Source organism: Nelumbo nucifera, chromosome 3, assembly GCF_055504915.1.
Source record: "Nelumbo nucifera cultivar China Antique chromosome 3, China Antique-T2T, whole genome shotgun sequence".
NCBI classification, from domain to species: Eukaryota; Viridiplantae; Streptophyta; class Magnoliopsida; order Proteales; family Nelumbonaceae; genus Nelumbo; species Nelumbo nucifera.
Window position 1 is genome coordinate 11,914,592 of NC_142651.1, and position 25,213 is coordinate 11,939,804.

At 35.2% G+C, this 25,213-nt stretch overlaps 1 protein-coding gene and 1 long non-coding RNA gene across 7 annotated transcripts in view; both read left to right on the top strand.

The window, feature by feature from the left end:
- The first annotated feature begins 2,422 nt into the window (after positions 1 to 2,422).
- LOC104596222 (uncharacterized) lies at positions 2,423 to 4,925 on the top strand. Of its 4 annotated transcripts, none has more exons than XR_735014.3 (5): positions 2,423 to 2,703; positions 3,727 to 3,859; positions 3,939 to 4,185; positions 4,333 to 4,413; positions 4,494 to 4,925. It is a non-coding gene; the product is annotated as an uncharacterized LOC104596222 (long non-coding RNA). The 4 variants fall into 4 exon arrangements; XR_735013.3 differs by having other exon boundaries at positions 3,732 to 3,859; XR_735016.3 differs by having other exon boundaries at positions 3,738 to 3,859.
- Positions 4,926 to 9,476: 4,551 nt separating this feature from the next.
- Positions 9,477 to 25,213, top strand: part of LOC104596236 (SWIM zinc finger family protein) — a 30,794-nt gene continuing 15,057 nt past the window's right edge. For all 3 annotated transcript variants that reach the window (XM_010257331.3, XM_010257315.3, XM_010257340.3), the window contains exons 1-2: positions 9,477 to 9,657; positions 9,839 to 9,891. The gene's annotated coding sequence lies outside the window, so the exon portion shown is untranslated. The remainder of the gene's footprint in view (positions 9,658 to 9,838; positions 9,892 to 25,213) is intronic.

The following is a 25,213-nucleotide window of genomic DNA, read 5'->3' on the forward strand; positions in this document are numbered from 1 at the left end:
ATAATGTTAACGTAATTTTTTAAATTTAAAATTGTTTTTATTGTAATCTTTTAAACCAATTGAGCAAACCGAAAATCAACCCAAACCAATATAACCCGATTTAGTTGATTTTCACTAATGGTCAGTAGATTTTGGGTAACCAACTCCCCAACCTAACCATGTCGATTTGGTTGGCCAAATAGCCTACAAACAAACTAAACCAGGTCGTGATCAACACTTCTAATTTCATCTAAATTAATATTTTAATCTCTAATAAATAAAATTAGTTTAATATCCAATAATTATTAAAAATTTATAGTAAAAATGCACAATAATTGAAAATATATTGATAATGAAAATAAAACAAATAACTAATAAAATAAAATAATTACAAAAATACTAAAAAATATATTAAGTTAGTCAATAAATATTGCAATCTCAAAAATACAATAAGTATAATAAATTAAATTTAAAAAGTTAAATAACATTAGCTTAATATCCAATAATTATTAAAAAAAATTTATTAAATAACAAAACAAATATAGATTTATACATAACTATATATATTCATAAGAAAACTATAAATAATTATTGAAAATACAATAAATATTAATTATATTATATTAAATATATAATAAATATAGATTAAGATTTTAGAATCATTATTAATGAATATTAGTTTTTGAAAGCTATTCTTCTAGAATTATTAATTGATGTAAGTGAAATTGGTTATTTATAATATTATTTAGTTATTTAAATAGTATCCTTATTTAAACATTATAATTTTAATTATTAATTGAATTTAATAATCTATAGAATTATAATTTATTCTATTTTGCATAATTTCAATGTTAATTTTGTAAAAATTTTAAATTATTATTAATTTTAATATTATGTTATGATTTTTTTTAAAATTTTTAATTTATTGCATAACATTGTTATTTTTAATTTTAATAATCTGAAAAATCATAATTTATAATGTTAGTACATAATTTCGTAATTAATTTTGTAAAAATATAAAACTATTAATAATATGAATATTATTAAATCTATTATAATTATTTTTTGTGTTTTAATAAATATTTTAAAGTTTATACTATTATTACATAATTTCATTATTAATTTTGTGAAAATATTAAATTATTACTAATTTGGATATTATGTTATGATTTTTATTTTATTGCATAATTTTGTTATTTTAACTATTTAAAATATAGTTATGTTAAATATTTCGTTATTTAAAATACTTAGTTATTTAAATATTGAAACAATATATAAAATTTAAAAATACTCATTATTTGAATTTAAGATATTTAGTTATTGAAATGTTTAAATAATTAAACATTTTTCTGTGTAATTATTTAGCTATTTTTAGTGTTTTATTATTTAAGATATTTAGTTATTGAAATAATATTTTATTTTTTTAATGTTACATTTCTATTATTTGAATAACATTTAATTTGAATAATCTGGAAAATCATAATTTATATTGTTAGTACATAATTTTGTATGAGAAACCCTTAATCCCCCCTGTAAAGGGCTACAATAGGAGGAACCAGTCGATCACCCTCCAAGACACCAGAGACAAAGAAGAGCTCACCACAAACCATCCCAGTCAACACTCTTGGGAATGGAGATCAATGGGGACTGGAGGGCGTTTCTTAAAGCTCTTGTGATATATCTATACTACTTTAAAAAGTACGAATGGCCTCAAGAATATTTATGGAATTTTCTAAGGACAATATTTACCCCTCTATATTTAAATTTAATGATACAAAAATAAAGGCAAATAGGGTAATTGGTTATTGATATTAAATGACTTGAAAAGAGGTAATTTAAAGATATTAATGCATTCCATCATCTCTCATTAAATCCAACGTTTAAGTTATTAACTTGCATTCATGTTCATTGAATCATATATTTAAGTCATTTTTATTATTCTCATCATTAAGTTTTATTAATTAAATTCATACTTAATAAATTAATAATTCCAATAACATAAAAGCTTATATCTTTAAAATCTACAAAGCAAAAATAGTGTTTTTATCTAAGTGGTGGTAAGAAATTAAATCATTTTGGGTCAAATGAGTTAATCCATGTTGCTACGATTAAATAATAAAATTAAAAAATTAAAAATTAAAAAAAAATGGGAACATTTTTAACATAAATATTAAATAATAATAAGTATGTTAAATAGTAAATGTTTTTATTAATGATGAAAATGGAATGTAAAATTTAAAACCAATTGGAAAAAAAAATATTTTCCTATTCTCTCTCATTAAATCCTATATTTAAAATATATTTTTCTCATTATTAAATTCTTGTAATTAAATCCACAATATTAATTTTAATATTATAAAAATAAATATTTTGAAAAGTAATTTAAAAACAAAACCATTTTCTTCCCTCCCCCGGTGGTGGACAAACAATTTGACCTTGCCGCTATATAAAAAGGCGCAAGTTTCATTTTGCCTTCGTCACGCCTCTCCCCGTCATTTCTCTCCACTCTCGCTCAGTCATCTATTGCTTTCTCTCTTGTGCTCTCTATGTCTCTCTCTCTCCCCCTTTCTCTCACAGTCGCCCCTCTCTCGCGCGCGCTCTCTCTCTCAGTTGTCCCTCTCTCGCTCTCTCTCTTGCTCTGTTAAGGGAGTGATGTCTCTGTCAAAATAGTCGATGCTTCTTCAGGCCTTCTTCTCGGATTGGAATTATAGGTTTTATTTCTAGGTAAAGTCTAACTTGAGGTTTTATATATGCATTCTAGGTTTTATTTCTATTGTTTTGTTTTTTTGTTTTTTTTTTTTTTTACCTCTGGTTTGGCCCTGATCGCCGGTCATTTGCCTTTTCCAACCTTTATCAGTATTTTGATTTTTTTTTCCAATTTACTGTTTGTTTTCTTTGCATGATAGAATCGAGCTCATTTCCTGAACATATAGATTTAGGGTTTGTGTCGTTCATTTGATACTTTCACTTGTAGGAAGTTAAAGAATGTTTGTTTTAGTTCTGATATTTAAGCAGCGTACATGTGAATTTTTAGATCTGTTGTTCGATGCTTTTGGTTCTTGCTTAGACTCTATTCAGCTCTAAATCTTCTGATGTAGATCTGCTGATTTTTTAGTTGAAATAACTTGAGATATCTGTTATAGCCTCTACGTTTTCTTTGTTTATTTTTCTAAGCCATTGACATGATTAACTACTCCTATAGTTTGATGTACTTTATAGATCTTGACTCTTTTAAATGATTATGTTAGCATACCATGTGGAAAGGTTGGGATAAACTATTCACCAAACAGAAATTTCTGAATTTCACTGTTTCAGTACGCAGCTGGATGTTATTGTCTCATGAATCTATGAAAAAAAATGTCATTGTCTCATGGAGATCATCAAATATACTAGAAAAATATTTATGCCTATACAGGTTTGGAATGCTAATTGATATTGGTGAATCACAAAAGTTGAATCAATTGGGAATTAGAAATTGATTTCCACTCCTAATAATAATAATAACAACAGTGCATTATTGTCTGATGACTTTGATCTTGGCCATGGAATGCTATTATAGTATATAAAAATCCAGTCCCATCCCGACCCTAACTCTGTCCTACGCCGACCCTAAAAAGGTCCCAAAGGCCAAAGCAGAATATATCTTTGAAGTGAAGGAACTTTTTGTAACACACTTCTCATGTTCCCTTGATACTCACATCTCTTGTAATTTCTCTCTTTATTCTAATATTTTCTTTTAATGTTAAGAAAAGAACCAGACCCTAAGGGATGCTGCTGTTTTAGGATACTGTGTCTCACCACTTTTCTCATACTATTCATACCATGGACCTGTCTTCGGGGTCATGCTCCAAGTAAATCGTGGAAAGCTTCCTAAAAATAGGTAAGACTATATTTACATAAACAAAGAGAAATACATGGATTTGAGGCAATGCTGCATGATGCTCTTCTATTCTTGACAGGTATTATGGTTTCATCAGCTACTGCACTCAGTGCGGGAATTCTCAGGCTTTTTATGTACAAATTGAACTTGGAAATACCCGGTGCTATGGGTGCAATGATAATCTCTACTTGGTCCATGGTCATAGGAGGATTGTTCTATGTTTTTGGGGGTTGGTGCCCTCAGACATGGAGGGGATTCTCCAAAAGTGCACTCTCTGAACTTTGGCCTGTGGTGAAGCTCTCTCTTTCATCTGGTGTGATGCTCTGGTAAATTTTATTTTCCCTCTTTTTCCTTTCTTCTGATTTTTATGCTATTCTTTCTTGCATTTCTTTAATTAGAATTGTTTGAATGTGGCTGTTTTGCTTCATCAGAAATGTTATATTTATTTCCATGGGTTCTTGTCTTCTTAATAGGCTCCTTCTATGGTAGGCTCTTCCCAAGCCAGAGGTCTTCACTTCGTTCATTCTTCATATAGCTTGCATTGGCCGTCTCAGGTAGTCGACTATTGTTTTTGTTTATAACAAGTTTAGACGTTCAGTCTGTAATATTTTGATGATATGGTGATCGATGACAGGTTCCTCAAGGGCTAGAAAATAATAAGGGGAACATTTACATGGCGAAAACAAGCCCTTCGAGCATTTTCAAAGCATACTTTGAGCAATTTGAAAGAGACTTTTCGACATTCCTTGTGTCACGCTCAGAGGAGTTGGTTCCAGGAGGGCGTATGATCTTAACACTTCTGGGTAGGAAGAGTGAAGATCCCTATAGTAAAGAGTATTGTTATATATGGGAGCTGCTGGCATAGGTGCTCAATAGCTTGGTCTCGGAGGGAAAAATCATGGTTCGGCTTTAGGAAGCTAAGGCTTTCTGATGATGATAGCAGCTTTTGGCTTTGCATGAGCCATGAAATTATCAAGTTGTAGAAACCCAAGGATATTTTTTTAAATATTCAAGTCTGACTATGTATTTGTGATTCAAATATTTTGAATGGAGAATTTTTTTTTAATTTTATTTGTAATTGATGTTTATTTATTTTCGTATTTTATTTCTATTTAAATGAATATAGAGAAGAGAACAAGAAATTTGAAGAAAATTAGGAAAAAAAAGGTTATTTGAAATATATATATATATATATAAAGAAGTTCCTGACTGTCGCTAAAAAAGACTTCTAGTGGCAGTTTAAAATTTATACTAGCTGCCACGAAAACTGCCACTAGAATGTTTTAGCGACAGTTGTTTTAGTGGTTGTTTGTCGACTGCCATTAAAGCCTCTAGCGGCAGTTTTAGGGACTTTTCCTTGTAGTGTACCTAGATATTAAATGATGTCAGAGTCAAATAATAAAATTTTTAATAATAGAAAATACAAAGAATCACAAAAAAAATAGATAAGAGAAAATTTTGGGACATATCTAATGTTATATATTTATAACAAATAAAATATTTGGTACATCTCTAATATTGTACATTCATTATATTGAACAAAAATAAGTTTTATACATAAGAAATAATTTTATCAATGATGGAAATGTAATGCAAAATTTAATGTCAACATAGAAATCAAACAATTTTTATTTTTAGATGGTGGGTTAGTGGTTTGAATAAAAGGATACCATAGACAAACAAAAATTAGGTGTGCTAAGTAAAAAATATTTTATATAATGTAAATGAAATATATAATTTAAAGGAAAGTTATAGTCAAAGTGGGTTGTACATTTAAAATTAGGTTGCAGGTTGGTCTAGAAACCAACCAAACTCTAAACACCGGCTCTACATTTCAAATTATAAAAACACTCGCCATGTCATCAGAGGGTTATGTGGTTGTTGCCAACATTGGATTCTTATTCCATGTTGGACACGATAGAAAACCTATATCAAAAATAGGTTTCCAGTTTCTCTCCCACTCCCTCTATCTCTTGATCTCCCTCCCTTCTCTCTCACTCTCACAGTCATCTCTTGATCTCCTACTCCTTCTGTCTCTCCCACTCTGCTTCGATCTGTAGCTAAATCAAAACTTCTCTCTATTGTTCTCCCTCAATCTTTTTTCATTCTTCCCTGTCACTATCATCTCTATCAAAATCTCCTTCTTCCTCAATTTCTATCATTCTCCAATTGGTGTAAATTTCATAGCCAAGAGTTTCCTGTGAATTTTATCAATTTGGTGTAATAATTTTTAAACCATACCAAGTTAGTCTCGTGTTCTTTTATACGATCTGATTAATACCATATAAGTGTGTAAGAAAATAAGAAAATAAAAAATGAAAGAGGGAGAAGGATAGAAACTAAGGGAGAACGGTAGAAATTAAGGGAGAAGGAGAAATCGACCGAGAAAGATGAGAGAGATCGAGGGAGAACGATAGGTAGAGAGAGAGAGAATGAGAGAAATTGATATAGAGAACGTAAATATAGAAACCAAAAAACATTTTTTATTTATTTTCAAATCATATAGTCGTTGAGCAGATAAAGATGACTGTGAGGGAAATTGAGAGAGTGAGAAACTAAAAACCCTTTTTTTTTCCAATCACCCAACATTAGATGGCAATTTCAGCATAAGCTTTTTATTGTGTCCAATATGGATTAAGAGTCCCATGTTGGCAAAATCCACATAACCCTCCGATGACATGGCGAGGGTTTTTATAACTTGAAATGTAAAGCCATTTGTTAGAGTTTTGTTGGTTTATGGACCAACTTGTAACCAAATTTTAAATGCATAGTTGGCTCCGACTATAATTCTCCCTAATTTAAAACTAATCCAAAAGCAATGCTATTTCTTATTTAGATGGTGGGTCAATGATCCAACTTAAAAAAAAACACACACATGATGTCATAATTCAATAATAAATATTTAACTTTATTTTTAATCATATTGTTATCTTTTTTTATTTTTAATTTCCATCTTAACTATGATATATCTAAAATTCAAGTAATTAATATGAATACAAATTTCTCATGTGCAACGCATGTACTTAATTACTAGTATATATATATATATATATATATATATAGATAGATAGATAGATAGAGATAGTGTGGGTGTGTGTGTATGTGTCTGAATGGGGGATAGTTAGTTTCCTATTAAAAAGGAGAGGAAAAAAGGAGGTAAGCCATGTTAGGTGGCAACTTTTAGTGCTTCTAGAGGGAATCTTGCACCCCATATGGAATTGCTAAGTTTGGGTAATGAAGCAAGAAGAGGACTATTAACATGGCAAGCTCTATTTTAGTATAGAGCTTATTAGTATATAGATAAATTCATTAAGAGACAATATAATAATTTTTCATTCAACCACTTGTTAGCCTTTGCCATTTAAAAACTCAATGATGAATGGTCTTTTATGCTACTATTTCTTATTAGGGATGTAAGGTGAATAGGATTAAGTGGAAAATTAGCTTTGGTTCAATTTGATTTAGGTCTAGGATGAAGAAATCAACTTCGTGCTCACACCGTTCGCATAACCTTTTTTAGAACCGTGCATTAGGAATATTTTCATACTTGTATGTTTTTTACATAGATCAGCTTTAGTTAGGGATGTAAACGATTGAATCATATTTGAATAAGGCTATATTCGAATTTGATCCGACACTGTTCATGTTAGATCCGATATGATCTGATAATACTCTATTTGAATTCGAATCATATCAGTAAGTTGAATCTTCGGATCAAATCCGATCCAACTTGTTTTATTTAAAAATTAATAATTTGTTAAAAGAAAACAAAATATACTAATTTAAATAAAGCAATAACAAATAGTAGTTACTCCCCTTGTTCCGGTGATACTAGTATTGGGACAGATGGTATTCATAGTCTTAAAATATACCCTATAGACTAATGCTACATTCTCTGATATTGGTTTCATATATCCCTAGGTCTGTAGTCTTAAGGTCAAGGCTTCATGTATCCTTAGGTCTATTTGAGATACTGAGAAATTAGGGAAAGCATTAAAGTAATCATTGTTCATGTCGGATCTGATAGGACTCGATTTGAATTTGAATCCTATTAGTAAGTCGAATATTTGGATCAGATCCAATTCGACTTATTTTCTTTACAATTTAATGAATTGTTAAAAGAAAAAATAAAAAGATACTAATTTAAATAAAGTAAAAAAAATACAAGTAATTTTTAATTATTTTCATATATATATATATACATTTTTTTATAAAAAATAAATAATATATCAAAATTTATAAAAATATAATATAAAAAATATATTTATAAATAAATAAATAACATATATATATGTATTATATATATATATATTTATATTTATAAATATATAATATATTGGATCGTATCTTCTCAGATCGAATAGGGTGATTAGAATTCGACCAAAATAGGATTGAATCTCGGATCATATTGGATTGGATCATGATCTGATCCATTTGCACCCATAGCTTTAGCGATGCTGTAAGACGAAATTTTAGGTTTGAAGTGTGTAGATGTCCTATGGAATACATTGAGAAATATATATAGATAGATAGATAGAGAGAGAGAGAGAGAGAGAGAGAGACAAAATCTGAAACTTGATTCACTACCTTCCATATTCCGAATGTGTCTAAAAAAAAGGAAAATTCCTAATTAGTACCCTATACTTTGGGCCTAGTGTCAATTTGGTCCCTAAACTTTAAAATGCAACAATTTAGTGTCACGTGTCAATCCAATACCTACTGTCAACTAGCGGTTAACCAACCGTTAAGTAGCATTTGGAAAAGACATAAATACCTTTCGAGTGTCATCTAATTTTCTTCATAAACCATTCAAACATTGATAAAAATTTAATAGTCTCAAATCCTTGCATCTTTTATTCAAGAAAGTTAGGATCACCAAAATGCCCACTGAGACATGACCCCAACTTTGTTGAATAGAAGAGGTAAGGATTTGGGACTGTTAATTTTTTTGTCAATGTTTTGATGGTTTATAAAAAAAATTAGATGATACTCAAAGAGCATTTGCGTTTTTTTTTTAAATGCCACTTAATGGCTAATTAATAGCTAGTTAATGTTTGATATGTGATTGACACATTTTGAAAGTTTAGATATTGTCGAATTTAAAAGTTTGAGGACCAAAATGACACTAAGCCCCAGGTAATAATTGAGAATTTCCCCCAAAAGAAAAACCTATTGGGAATTTCCCCAAAAAATAAAAAAACGTGCTGCTAACTTTTCCAACGGAAACTTACGATCGAATCCCACCTTCACTCGGGTTGGCGGTCTTTATGGGAGCAGCATAGCACTATGCTTAATCCATTATCAGAAAAAAGAATCCATATTCCAAAAAAAGCTAGAAAAAATGTTAATTAGACTACATCAAGATAACTGTATTAAATTGTCATTGATCTGGACCGTTGAACTAGTGATAACGCACTGATGGAAACCCTATTTTTGATGGTTTTGAACTTTTGATTGCCTGACAGACAAATTGTCTAGTTTTATTTTCTTTTTTCTTTTTTAATGCATGATGCATGGTTTTGAATTTTGTTAAACAAATGATGCAAAAATTTCTCCGCACCCACGAATAGGAATATGCCACGTCAACTTGACTCTTTAAAATCCAGCTTAACGGAGTCCAAAAGGATTTTTGTCTACATGCTTCCCAACTCCTCTCGTCGTTCTCTCTCCCTGCCTCTCTCTCCGTTCTTCCACTGAGAACGCCGCTGCAACCGCCGCCGGCTCGTTCCTCTCTCTCTCTTTCTCTCTCTCTCTCTCCCCTCTCACTGGCGTTCTCACACTGCCCGCAGCAGCAGGAGGTCAGAATCCTAACCCTAACCTTGTGAAATATGAATTTCTCTGCTTCAGAAAAAAAATTGTAGGTTTCATTTTTGAACAAATTGAAGCTTTGAAGGTTTCATTTTCACGTTATTTAAATCTCTGTTTCCTCCAAAAATGTTCGTTTAATATGAACTTGAATCAATGCTGTTTGACTTGCAGTTATTTAAGCAAACACCTCTAGCTTCACTTCTGAGTGTTGGCAATCATCCCAGGTATTGGCATCCTATTCCTTCTATGCTTTTAAGTGTTAGAGGAAACTGTTATTTTATTTTTCTTCTTATTTTCTTTTTTCTTTTTGATGAGACTGTTGTTTTGCTTAAATGAGGCCTTTGTATTTCACTCACTTTGTTTCTGTTATAATTTCTGATTGTTTCTTAAAATCAGCGCATAGTTATATAGTTGATAATTGTCTTAAGCATTGGTATTCCCGTTCTTTTTTATAATTTTGATCAGGTATAAGTCATTGACTACCTACTAGAGAAGTTACATGGATCCAGAGTTCCAAACCTTCCTTCTCATTGTTTTATCTTTGACCATGTTACCTTTTCTACCTAAAGGAATAGTGAAGTAATTAATACCTAGAGTATCCAAATGGTACAAGCCAGAGTTTGATTCATGTTAACAGCAACAGCCAGTTGCTTGGTTGTAATAATAACCCGATGCACTATCATTCTATCATAGTCCCATCCCGTTTCAGTCTAAACTGAATGGTTACCCCACATAAGAGATCAAGAATACTCTCAAGCTTATCCAAATAGAACTGATCATGATATTAATACATATATCTGGAAAAAAAAACATAACTCGTCAACCAAATCATGATAAACCCAAATCCAACAATGTCAAATTACCAATGTTCAGAGAACCGGACCCGGCATAGAACCAGAGAAGGGAGAGAGAGGTTCGTGGGTCAGAGGTTCGATCGGGGTCGAACCGTGATGATGTGGCATATACATATATATACTACGGGTCATATAAATACTATATATAATATATTTTACAATTTCTAATGTAATCCAATGTAAATATATTTTACAATTTCTAGTGCACTTAATTACTATATATAATAGTATATATATAATATATTTTACATTGGATTCTCCCCGATGTTGGCTGTGGAATTGGAAGCCAGAAGTCTTCTTGAAGGCTTGAAGTTCTGCCTAGAGTTGGACATCACTTCAGTTGTAATTGAGGGAGACGCAAAGAATGTAATTCAGGCTCTGTTGGAGAATACCATTTCTCCTCCATGGCAAATCCAGCATCTAATTGCCGATTGCAGAGCCATTCTCAGCTCCTTCAACCTGTTTTCAGTGTGTTACATTCCAAGGAGTGCCAATAATGCTGGGCATCTCCTAGCCAAGTATGGTTTAAAAGCCCAAAGGGTACACACATGGTCTGTTTGCCCTGATTTTCTTTCTGATTGTATCTCTTTGGATGTGACACTGAGTTCTCCTTAATGAATTTGCCTACATTGGCTTCAAATATATATATATATATATGTATGTATGTATGTATGTATGTATGTATGTATGTATGTATATATATATGTGGTGAATGGATGGTAAGCTTCTTAAATTTTAAAACAAATGACTAGGGTTAAAGCCTTTTAACTTACATTTTCTTTAAAATAGTGCATAATAATGTAATATTTATAATAAATAGTCATTAATTAACATAAGTAAAGAGGTGGATTAGTGGTAATTAAGTTATCTGTGAAAATAAAAGGTCTTGAGTTCAAATCTTGTTAACAACATTTTAAAATTTCACTTATGCATGGACCTGGGCGGTTTCATGAAACTAGGACTGGTTCACCGGTTTTCCGGTTCAACCAGCCAGTCAGCCGGTTTTCAGTGAGTTTTGAGCAAGTCTGGTTATTGGGGTATTACTGAACCGGTCAGGGCCCCGGGTCACGGTTCAATCAGCCGGTACGACCCGATTTTCTAAACATTGCAAATTACCCATATCAATTCCTTTCAGTGACTGCTAGATCAGTTTCATTGACTAGTGAGGGAAGCACACAAATATATATATATATATATATATATATATATATATACAAGTAGAGCATTTGGAAACTACTATGAATGAAATAATTCCTCTTAATTTTTCAATACATTTAAGTGCATAAGTAACTAACCTGAAATGGACATCCAGAGAGATGTTAATGGAAATAGAAATAAGGATCAAACTCCTACTTAAATTTCTTCATGTCATGGTCATCAGTCTGGGAACTAAAAGCAAAAAATGCAACATTATATAAGTGGTAAATTTCCCATGTACTTTGGCTATAGATGTCAGACTCTTGACACTATGGATTCTTGAAGGACATTTCTATGTAAAGCTTTTCTCTTTCTCCTTGATCATTCATCACAAATTAACAGATAACGTACACAATCAATGTGAACTTTCCTATAAAATGTTTTTAATTTGAAAGGTACAGTATAATGTATTAATTTAAAAAATATGGTCCTCTGTACAATGAGATGCTGTACAAATATATGCCTTTTAAGGATCCCCAAAAAATATCCAACCCCAAAAAAGAAGCAGAGAATATATCATCCTTCAATACAATGTGTAAAGATAGCCAACTCTTTAAAAGTTCTACTGCCAGATTAATCACCCCTGTTTCTGTAGTTGGTTCTGTTCAAAGGTTTCCCTTTTTCCATTCATACCAGATAGCCCACGTAACAACCGCCGGAACAGCTGACCAGCAGACTTTCCTTTGCCTAGCCATACCTGCAACTGCAATTTTATAACCCTGAAAAAACGGTACCAAACGGAGGTACTACAACCACACTGTAAAAACAAGTGATTTGAGGATTCATCCTCACTTCTACACAGCACAGAAATCAAATCTGGTGTGGTGAAGCCTTTCTCTAGCAGCAAATCTTTTGTAAGACACTTCTCACAAGTTGTCACCCACATAAAAAACTTAACTTTTTTCTGGAGCACCAGTCCCCCATACGGCCTTGCTTGGGAAGTCTTCACCTGTCTCCCCAATAATGGCATTATAAAAGGATTTCACTGAAAACTCCTTAGTGTGTCCATTTCCAGTATCTAGAATCATGGGTTTGCAGGTTTATGTGCTGATTTTGGAGTATAGCAAAAAGCTCAGCCACTAAATCCAGTTCGGCAGTTCCTGGTCATTAGACCTGTTCATGGGCCGGGCTCGGGCTTGGCTCTTGTCAAAATTCTAATGGGCCTGGCCCGAAGCCCAAGCCCGAGACAGTGTAAAGTTGGGCCTGAAGCCCGGCCCGTGAACAGGTCTACTGGTCATTGATACTCCTAAAGGAGAGAACCCATGCAATCATGTTATATCTACCACATAAGATCCAGCAACCCTCACCAATTTGATCTCTGCTACAATAAAGCTCTGCCCTCACACCATGAATCCAACCAGAAATGTAATATTCCATCTCCTACTTTGAACCTGCATCCTTTGCAAAATTTATTAAAAGCCTTGTAGATACCCTTCTAAACACTATACCCGTAAGACATGTGAGAAACTGAGAATTTTCATAATCCCAACCATTTCTACTTAAGCCCTATTTCTCTGCTATAATCTTTTCCCAAAGACTATTTGGTTGTGGAGAATCTCCAAAACCACATGCCAATAAGTCCTTGTTAAAATCCAACAAAATATGGAGTGTTTTAATAGTTTATGCTTTTCTATAGATTGTGTCCACGAGTCCTTGTTTCGTCATCTTACCATGTCAAACTCCCATACATGCGTCAAATTCTGAATCCTGTGTCCATGTCCTTGTAATACTGCTTTTTATACACCTCTATACAAGAGGTACACCTTAATCATATGAGCAGTATACTAAAGTGCAAGAGAGTCCTAGAGACTGAGGTGCAAGGTGCAAGGTGCAAGGGAAGATAAAATTGGTTTGCCAAGGAGAAGAGATGGTCAATGAAGGGGAGGGGAATGCAGTGCATTGCAAGATAGAAAGAGGACTGGTTGCTGAGAGGATCCTTTATAGCTTCCTGAAGACAGGTAAACATTTATTTTTTTGGCAACTACAAGGATCCTTGGCTACTTCTTTCTATAAGGGGATAGACTTATATAAGACTGAAGTATCGCTGTGAACTAGCCGCAGTAGCAAAACTACAAGCTGTGTGGTCATTTGGTTAGTAGCACTTGTCTAAGGAAGATACACTTAGACCTGAACCGTGGATGCCCTTCATGGGTTGCAAGACAAAGTAAATAAAGCAAGCTGCGGTCTACGGAGCAAATAAAAAAAGCTTTGTACGATAGATCTTGTCTCCCTTGAGACGACATGTGGTAGGAGCTTGTGGGTGTGGGAATTAGAGCGAATATTTTTCCTGCATCGCAGCCCGACATGTGTCCTCATTGGAGCAACCTAGGGACTAGAGCCCTTAACCACCTAAGGAATATTCTAGAATTCTTGATCCTTGCTCATGCATGAAGTGGGCCCTCCCTTCATTTATAAATACTAGGGTTCATGATGTGAAAGTGAATAATTCAGATCATTCGAGTCATTAGATACCTTCATAATCATTCTGTCACCAGTTTTCTTCATCTCCAACTGTTCTATCAGTTTGAGCAGTTATCATTCTAGCCATAGCATCATTCTGTCCTTTATTCCCTGAAAGTTCTACCCTCTTCTTTCCAATCCAATTTCTTGCTTGATGCCTTGTTCTTCCCAGCATCCTACACTTTACCTCTGTTAAAAGCTGTTATTTGTCTAAGTATAGTACTGCAGGGGTACTATTGTAATTCTTCACATTTATTTTTTAGTTGCTGTCGCACTAGTATATATAACAAAAAAGGTGGCGCCGCCAGCAACCTTTTGAGCTCTCACACATCTTTATTCCTCTCTTCTTCTCTCCTGCATCATAGCACTGATAACATGGTATCAGAGCGAATTGATAAAAAAAAACATGGTATCAGAGCGGGACCATCAGATCTGAAAAGGAGAGATCGCACCAGACTTCCAGATCTGCCGCCATCATCTACAGATCAAGTCTCCTCACGCCTGAAATAATCTCTCTCCTTCCCTCTTTTTTTCTGGTCGTGTGCCAGGGCAGAACCTGTACTAGGTCTGCTGGTTGGATGTGAGGTGACCAGCACCTCTGTCTTTCCTTTTTTGTGGGGTCGACTGACCCCTGTAAAAAACTGTAGGTCAGTGAAGACCTTTTATGTGCTGCGATAGCAGTTTTTTTATGCTGAACCAGTTTTATGCTGAATCTGAAGGTCAGAGTGACCTGTACTTGCTATAACAGATTTCTATGTTTGATGCGTAGATCAAAAATTGACCTGTCTGCCCTGTAACAGCACCTGTGTTTATAAAAAAAGGGGCCTGCTAGTGCTGTTACAGCACCTGTGTTTTCCAAAAGGGGGTAACAGCACCTGGTGTTAATCAAAAGGGGTTGTGTTTCTGAAGAAAAAAGGGGAGGGGGGCTTCCTTTCTCCCTTGGTGTTAGCCTTTTTTTAAAGGTTTTGCTCCCACCTTACAGTTTTTTTGAATCTGTAACCATGAGCGGTGAAGATTCTGTTACGTCCGGTGTTTCCTCAATGCAGAATGGACTGAGTGGGGGTGCGGACTTATCCTTTCCCATGGCTGTTATTCCTCTCGATGGTTTAAATTATTTGGAATGGTCAAGAGGGATCAGGTTGTACATTACTGCAAGGGGAAAGATGGGTTATATAAATGGGAGAATTAAAGAACCTAATTCTGGGAGTGTTGAATATGATAGATGGAACCAGGAAAATAGCATGGTCATGTCTTGGCTTTTAGTGTCTATGCAACCCCAAATAAGAAGGAACTTTATGTGGGCTGAAACAGCAAATGAAATCTGAGAACAGGCAAAATCAACCGATTCTGAGCTACGTCACTATGCAAAGATTTATCAGTTATAGGTAGAATCGTCCACTTGTAAATAGGGGGAGAGGTGCCTTTCTGTGTACTATTCAGACTTGACCTCTGTTTGGAAGGAGTTAGATCATTATTAGAGTGTGGACTGGAAGTGTGATGAAGATGCAAAGTTATACAAGAAACTTGTTTCTCAGCAGAGAGTGTTTGCTTTCCTACATGGCTTGAATCCTGCATATGAATCTATCAGAATTCAGATCCTAGGTAGCAAGGATCTTCCCTCCGTTCAGGAAGTTTATGCTCTTGTACAATCAGAAGAAAGTAGAAGGAATTTGATGAACAATTTTGGAGGGGATGCAGTTGGGTTGGCAGCAAGAGGGAGTGTGATTACAAGTGGTGGAAATACCTTTAAGAGGGGGGACTCTCAAAAAAGGGCGGATGAAAAAGACAAACTGTGGTGTACTCATTGCCAGAAACCCCGACACACCTGAGATACATGCTGGGATCTTCATGGGAAGCCGAAATGGGCTCAAGATTCGAGTAAGAAGCAAGGTTCAGATTTGAATAAAAAGTCGGTACAGCAAAGTACAAGAAAGAACACTGTGGCAAACATGGCTTCTGAGGAAAATCAGCCCCCCATTACTACTGTGACTCCGACTCATGCCTCAGGATCTGACCCAAGGGAGGATATTATTAATTCCTTCCGTGACCATTTAGAGCTCTATGGTAGAGCAATTCGTTAGATGGATGCACCTTCCTCAACTTCATTTGCGTCTACGTCAGGTAACTCTACCACAACTTTCCATGTAGCATCTCATACCCCTGACACTCCTTGGATCATTGATTTTGGAGCGTCTAAACACATGATTGGTACGTCCTCTTACTTTCAAACCTATCACTTCCTTTTTGGAAGAGACAAGGTGAAACTAGCTGATGGATCATACACTACCATAGCTGGTCAAGGAACCATCTCTTCCTTTTGGCCTTGCCCTATCTGATGTTTTACATGTCCCAAAATTTTCCATTAATTTGTTATTTGTTAGTAGTATTACTAATTCCTTAAACTGCTCAGTGACCTTTTTCCTTTCTTATTGTGTGATTCAGGATCTGGCCTTGAGGAAGACAATTGGTAGAGGATGTATGGTGGATGGACTTTACATGCTGGAGAATAAGATTGGTCATTTATCTTTTGAGTCTTTAAAAGTGGTGTTTCTAGAGTTGTTTAAGTCGGTGTCAGTTTCAAATTTTACTTGTCAAACTTGTCAATTGAGTAAGCAATGTAGAACTCATTTTCCTTCAAAGAATAATAAATCTGAATTTCCTTTCCACATTGTTCGTTCTGATGTTTGGGGCCCTGTTGCTTTACCTTTTGAGAGTGGCTACAAGTATTTTATTACCATTATCGATGATTATTCTAGATATACATGGGTATATCCCATGTAAACCAGGGATGAAGTACCAAAAATTATCCAAGATTTTCAACGAATGATCTTCACCCAATTTCAAATTGAAATCCAAATCTTTCAATCAGATAAGACCAAAGAATATTTTCATAGTGATCTCACGGATTTTTTGCTTCACGTGGTTCACTTCATTGTAGTTCTTGTACCGGAACACCACAACAAAATGGTGTTGCTAAAAGAAAGAAACGACACCTCCTTAAAGTGGCCCAGGGTTTACTAATTCATATGAATGTCCCCAAACGATTTTGGCTTGAGGCTGTCCTTTGTGCTACTTATCTCATCAACCGTATGCCCTCTCGTTGGTTAGAGTGCAAAGCCCCACATCAACTTCTTTTTTCCTAAGGCTCCCCCTCTTTCCATTCCTCTTTGTGTGTTTGGTTGTCATTGTTTTATTCAAAACCTATCACCCACTCGTGGAAAATTAGACACTCATGCTATTCCTTGCATCTTCTTGGGGTATTCTTTCACTCAGAAGGGATACCGTTGTTTTGATCCTGTTTCTCGGAAGTTTTATGTTTCCATGGACATTTCTTTCTTTGAAAGTGAGCCTTTTTTCCCTGGTTCTCCTCAGGGGGAGTGTAGGAATGAGGAGAAATTGGTTCAACTCCTTCCTTTTCCTGATCCTCCTCCTTTTTGTGTCTTCTTTCGTCGTCACAAAGGCCAACCATGTTCAAGAGCTTTGGAGAACCTAGAAACTGTACCTCCAATGCCATCAAACTCTTTGGGGGTGAATCATACTCACTCAGGTATCTTGGTTCCTATCGATGTTCCTGACCCTATTGCTATTGATACTTCTGTTGCTAATGACCTTGACCTTCCTATTGCTCACCAGAAAGGTGTTAGATCTTGCACCGTTAAATACCCCATTTCCCACTTTGTTTCCAATGAAAACATTTCACCCTCTTTTCGGGCCTTTCTCACTTCCATTGACAGTGTGCCTAAGGTTCAAAATATTGATATGCCCGATGCGCCGGTATGGGCGTATCAGGCAAATTGATACTGTTTTTTTAGTTTTTTTTTAGTTTTTTTTTTATTTTTTTCTGAAACCAGTTTAGGGGGGCTAGTTTAGGGCTCCTCCATCCCCTGAACCGGTCAGACCCCCGATACACCCTCTATAGGGGCGTATCGGAGGGGTCCTGGAACGATACGTATCGATTGATACGGGCCGATACGTGTTGATACCTTAAACCTTGAGTGTGCCTATCCCTAAGAATGTTGTAGAAGCTCTTTCAGTACCTGAATGGACAGATGCTATGAAGAAAGAAATTAATGCTCTACATAAAAATGGCACATGGGAACTAGTAGATCTTCCTCAGGGAAAGGATCCAGTTGGATGTAAATGGGTTTTCACAGTCAAACATAGGGCTGATGGCATGGTGGAGTGGTATAAAGCTCGTTTAGTGGCAAAGGGGTTTACACAAGTGTATGGAGTTGATTATGCAGAAACATTTGCACCCGTTGCCAAGATGAATCCCATTAGAGTCCCTTTCTCCCTTGCTGCTAATCTTGATTGGGATCTGCATCAGCTCTATCAAGAATGCCTTCCTGAATGGTGACCTTGAAGAGGAAGTTTACATGGTACAACCTTTTGGTTTTCGGGCTCAGGCAAATAAACAGAAAGTGTGCAGGTTGAAGAATACATTATATGGGCTGAAACAATCACCGGGAGCCTGGTTCAACAGGTTTCATGCAGCGGTTCTGCAGAAAGGATACAAGCAGTGTCAATCTGATCACACATTGTTTGTCAAAAGAGGGGAAGGAAAAATTGTAGCACTGATAGTATATGTTGATGATATAATTATCACTGGCGATTGGAAGGATGAAATTGAAAAATTGAAGATTTTTCTTGCTACACAGTTTGAAGTAAAGGATCTAGGTCCTCTTAAGGTACTTCCTTGGAATTGAAGCTGCTCACTCACAAAAGGGTATCTTCATTTCCCAAAGAAAGTATGTCCTAGATCTACTCTAGGATTCAGGAAAGTTGGGAGTGAAGCTAGTTGATTCCCCTATTGATCCTAACCACAAATTAGGTGACTGCCAAGGTGAACCTATCAAGGATGTGAAACAGTTTTAGAGACTTATAGGAAGATTGTTATATCTTTCTATGACCCGTCCCGACATTGCTTATGCAGTGGGTGTTCTTAGCCAATTCATGCATGCTCCCAAGACCACTCATCTTGAAGCAGTAGAAAGAGTTCTCAGATATCTTAAGAAGTTCCCAGGTGTAGGATTGTTGTTTCAAAAGCACGGGCATTTGAAAGTTGAAGTGTACATTGATGCAGATTGGGTAGGATCCCCGAATGATAGAAAGTCAACTAGTGGCTATTGTACCTTTATAGGAGGAAATCTAGTTACCTGGAGAAGCAAAAAGCAGAATGTGGTAGCTAGATCTAGTGCTGAAGCTGAATATCAGGCAATGGCTCATAGAGTGGCTGAAATTATGTGGCTAAAAAAATTTTTGAGTGAGTAGGGTTTTCCAGTGGATAGACCTATGACCCTATTTTGTGATAACAAAGCAGCCATAAACATTGTTGCTAATTCAGTGCTACATGATAGAACTAAACACATCGAAGTTGACAAACACTTTATTAGAGAAAAGGTTGTCACAAGGGAAGTGTGTATCCTTATGTTAGCTCTGAAGATCAACTTGTAGACATCTTTACAAAAGGGCTACACCACTCAAGGCATCATGATTTATGTGACAAGTTGGGCATGATTGACATCTATGTCTCAACTTGAGGGGGAGTGTTAAAAGCTGTTATTTGTCTAAGTATAGTACCACAGGGGTACTATTGTAATTATTCACCTTTATTTTTTAGTTGCTGTCGCCCTAGTATATATAACAAAAAAGCTAGCGCCGCCAGCAACCTTTTGAGCTCTCACATCTTTCTCCTCTCTTCTCCTCTCTTCTTTCTTCCTCTCTTCTCTCTTGCATCATAACACTGATAACAACCTCCAAAACCTGGTCCATCTCCATAGTGCCATACCTACACTTTCATTCTTTCTCTCTGTGAAACAGAGGGCTCTTCTCCTACTGTTGCTACTGCAGTTTCATTGAATCATGTTCTTGACTAAAATGCCCTTATCTTTTAATTTGGCCCCTCTCTAATTGTGAGGATAGAAAATGTAATTTGAACTTCTTTTTACCTCATTCAATTTCCTGTCATTAAGTCATATATATATATATATATATATATAAGTCCCATTCTCTCTCATTAAATCCTATATTTAAGCTATTCTTTCTCACTAATAAATTCTATCATTTTTTTTGCTTCAAATAAATTTTGTCAATTAGATATATATCCAATACTTTTAGCAATATAAAACCCATGTAAAATAAATTTTGTCAATTAGATATATATCCCAACATAAAACCCATGTTTAAAACCAACCCAAAAATGACACCATTCTTCCATCTTGGTGGTGGGTAAATAATTCAACCATCCAAGTCAAATGGGTCAACCCATGATGTCATAGTTAAATAATAAAACATTTAAGATGGAAATAAACACAAAAAATATAAAAAAACAAAATGTAGAAAAACTAGGCACGTTTCTAATATTTTGTATTACTTATTAAGGAAAAATACATATGATAAATAATAATTGGCTTTATTTGATGATAGAAATAAATTGCAAAATTTAAAACCGGCAAAAATGAAATTGTTTTTCTATTTGGTAGTGAGTTAACAGTTCAACCTTTTGGGTCAAATGTGTCGGCCCTTGATGCCAAAGTTAAATAACAAAATTTTAAAAAAGATAAAAACACACAAAAAAAAATATAGACATTCACTAATATTTTATATTAATCATGTTAAATAAAAATAAGTGTGATAAACAAGAATTATTTGTACTGATGATGGAAATGTAATACAAAATATAAAACCGATCCAAAACTTAAATTATTTTCCCTATTTGGAAGAGGGTCAACAATGTAACCTTTTGGGTCAAATGTGTCTGCCCTTGATATCATAATTAAATAATAAAAATGAAAATATAAAAAAGATAAAAAATACAAGCAATTATGAAAGATGCAGAAACTTTGTAGAAAACATTAGTGCACCCGGACATCTCTAATATTATATATTCATCATATCAAACAAAAAATTTAAAAATAAACTGTAGAAAAATTTGGGCACATCTCTAATGTTTTATTGATGATAATATTTTATTAATCATATTAAAGAAAAGGTGCAACAAAAAAGGATTGTTTTTATTGATGATGGTAAGGAAATACAAAATTCAAAACTTACCCAAAAGTTAAGTTGTTCTCATGTTTGGTGGTAGGTCAATAATTCAACCTTTTAGGTCAAATATATTAACCCTTGATGTCATAATTAAATAATAACAATTTTAAAAAAGATAAAAACATAAAAAAGTTACAAAAATGAACAAATTTTGTAAAAATCATTTGGGTACATCTCTAATATCATATATAAACAAAAATAAGTGTGATAAATAAGAATTGTGGCTAGTATACATGGGCTGGAAGACAATGACCGGGATCTAGGAATCTTGGCAAGGACTACAGTTGCTTCTCCTTGGAAAGCCATTCATGATTTGCTTCCGGTTTTCTCCCCATGGATAAGGTATGATCTGAACTCTGGTAATCTCGTAAAATTCTGGGAGCAGCCTTGGGTTGGGGACTCATCTCTGATGGACCAATTTCCCTCCTTATATGTGTTGTCAGACTTCAAGAATGAACCAATTTCTTCTTTCTTAGTTCCTTCTGATTCTAATTCCTGTTTTGGATGGAATCTAGGGTTGAGGAGAACAATAAGGGATAAGGATTTGGGCTGCCTGTTGTCTCTACTAGCCACCCTTGAAAATGTTTCCTTGGACCCGAGTAAGGATGACTCCAGAATTTGGACCCCATCCTCCAATGGCTCCTTTTCTTGTGCGTCGTTTTTTGAGACCTTGGTCCATCCTCCTGCTCCCTCTGGCCTTTCCTTCCCTGTTAATGAGATTTGGAGTAAACCCATTCCTCCTCGGGTTGGTAGTTTTTGCTGGGAAACTTTCCTGGAAAGAATAAACACAACTGACTTGCTTCAAAGAAAGAGACCTAATTCTTGCTTACTTCCCAATAGGTGTGTTCTTTGTAAAGCTAATGGGGAAACGACTTACCACCTTATGGTTACTTGTCCGGTTACTAAGACTATTTGGGAATGGGCTTCATCCTTGTTTGGATGCACTTGGAATCCCCCCGTGAGTTTGCAAAGCTTGTTCTCTCCCTCGTTCTCTAGATGGCCTAAGAAAAGAGGGAGGATCATGTGGAGAAGCATTAAAGCAGCTGTGTGCTGGTCCGAATGGGAAGAGAGGAACTCTAGACTTTTTTCAGACATGGAAAGATCTATGGAGAATTTAACTGAATTGATACACTTAAGGGTCAGTCATTGGTTGAAATTTTTGGAGCTTTTTTCAGAGTTCTCCATGGCTGATCTTTTGAGAAAGTGGAAAGAAGTTGCTACCTCGGCTCAGTGCAAAAGGACCTCTAGACCTTCTTGGTCCCCCCCTCCTTCAGGATTCATGAAACTGAATTTTGATGGTTGTAGTTTAAGGAATCCTGGGCCTTCTGGGATTGGGGGAGTTTTCAGAAACGAGGCTGGGATTATTTTTTCTATGTTCTCTGGCCCTATTGGTGAGGGTGACTCTCTTAGGGCAGAGATTTTAGCAGCTTTGGAAGGAATCAAAAGAGCAAGAGAATTAAACATTCGGTGCTTGATCATTGAAGGGGACTTGGAGGTGGTAATTAGGTGGTTGAAGGAAAAGACAGCAATGGTTTGTGGAGCTACAGAAATGAAAAGAAAAAATTTAAATGGCTGAGTAGGGATATTGAGGTGAAGTACAGCTAGGTGAAGAGAAGTGCTAATTCCATGGCTGATGGGTTAGCCAAGCAAGGGGTGCTTAAGGATTCTTTGTTTTGGGCCACTTTTTAGCTTTCCTTCTTGTTTTCTGTTGTGGGGGAGTTAAGATATTTTACCTCCCCTCTCTTGTACTCAAAGTTTCACAATTTTTATAATCTAATAAAACATTCTGTTATTGATAAAAAAAATAATTATTTTTATACACAGATATATAAAAAAATTGTTGAAAACTTTGGAAACATATAATTACTATCATTATCATCATCATCTAAAATTGCCACGTGCAAAGCATGTGTACACTTACTAGTGAAATCAGAAGAATGATTGCTGTGAAGTATCGAATTTTAATAACTTAGAATGCTTATTAATAGTTGTCTAGAAAAAAAGTGCCAGTGTTGGGTCACCTACCCTAAATGCCATGACATATAAAGTGGTGCCTATCTAAGTGGTGTGCCTACCTAGATGACAAAAATCACAAGGTAGGCACCTTGTTGCAATATTATTACTATGGTTGCATCCTACATCCTATTTGGATGTGTATAGATACATCGTATCATATTATCATGAGCTATGCTTTATTTTAAGGTTTTACTATTTAAATATAAAAGGTCCAAGGATTTTGAAAAGAAAATGGAAAGAACAAAGGTTCTTTTCCTTAATCTTTTATTAGTATAAAGTTGTAACTATTTTAGTTGCTAATAATTTTTGGCATGTAATTTCTCTATCAAGTATGTGTTAATTATTATATTGTTACTGTTGTGTTTGAGATAGTGGTATTAATGGATTTAAAATGATGTTGTCTTTAGATATAATGATTTGTCATATTTTGACAGGAAAAATAATATTATTATCAAAGAGCTAACTTTTTTTAATTTATATACATGATAATTGGTAAACTTTTAGGGAACCAACCTATAGCTTAGTGGTTTTTTTTTGGGAGAACTGTAAGGTAAAGTATTTCATTAATAACAAAAGGGCAGAATACAAAAGGCCCCTGTACAATAAGAGACTGTACAGCAGAAATAGACAGAAGGACTCAGACAAGCCAGCCTCTGAAAAGCAACCCAACAAAAACACTAAGATCTTACAAAAAGGAAATCAGGCTCAAAAAAAGAACAAGTTTGCCTGTTTTTAAAGAGAGATGGTTTGTTAGCCACAAAAACACCATCCCCATAATCCTGTTGAACACCTCTTCTTTTGATTCCTGCCTGCCACAAAAATTTTCAAATTTCTTTCACCCCATACTGCTCAGAAAACAGCAGTGGCATACTCCATGCTACTTTTCCAGCCTTGCTGAGGCCTCCTCGGAACCAAGCCTCTAGGAAGCCCTTCACATCCTGTGGGAAGCAAATATTAACTCCGAAAATCTCTAGCAGTCTTGTACAAACCCAGTAAGTGAAGTCACAATGCAGTAATAAATGACTGGTACTTTCCACATTTCCATTACAGAGTATGCATTTCCAGATCTTTCACTTCAAAACCTCTTCTAGATAAATTCTCCTTGGTTAAAATCTTATCCAGCACTGCAGACCAAACAAAAAAAGCTAGTTTTGAAGGAACAGGCCTGATCCAGATTCTGTTGCCGGAAAGTGAGAGGTCTCTTCCCTTGACAGGTAGTTAAAAAAGGACTTTACTGTGAAAGAGCCCGACTTCTCAAACAACCACTTCCTTTTGTCCTCCCCTGAACCCAGGACCTTGGCATCATACGAAATCTGCAACAGGTTGACTAGAGACTCCACCTCCCAGTCATTCAAATTCCTCCTGAACAGAGGGTTCCATGTAACAAAACCATTTTGCCTCTCTAAATAGTCTGCTACGGAAGCATCCTTATTTACAGCTATCTCAAACAGATCAGGAAATAAGGTCGATAGAGGGCTCTCACCGCACCAGTAATCCTTGCAAAACAGCACTCTATGACCATTTCCCACTTCATATTTAATGCCCTTCAAGAACTGAGGACGAATTTTCTGGATAGCCTTCCAAACTGAACAACCATAAGGGGACTTTGCCTCTTCTGTTTCCCACTCCCTGCTGCTAAAGCCATACTTTGCCACAACTAATCTTCTCCATAGGCTGTCAGAGCGCTCGTTGAATCACCACAGCCATTTCCCTAGCAAGGCTGAGTTGACATCTTTCACTGATTTTGTCCCTAAACCTCCTTTTTCCCTGGGTGAGCAGATTCTCTTTCAGTTTACCAAATGACACTTAGAGTCCTCCTTCCAACCCCTCCACAGGAAATCTCTCATCCTTTTTTCTATAGCTGCAGCCCATTTAGCTGGAATAGGAAATAAAGACAAATAGTAGACAGGGAAGGAAGATAAGACACATTTAATTAAGGTTACTTTCCCCCCTTTTGACGAGTACTTGGATT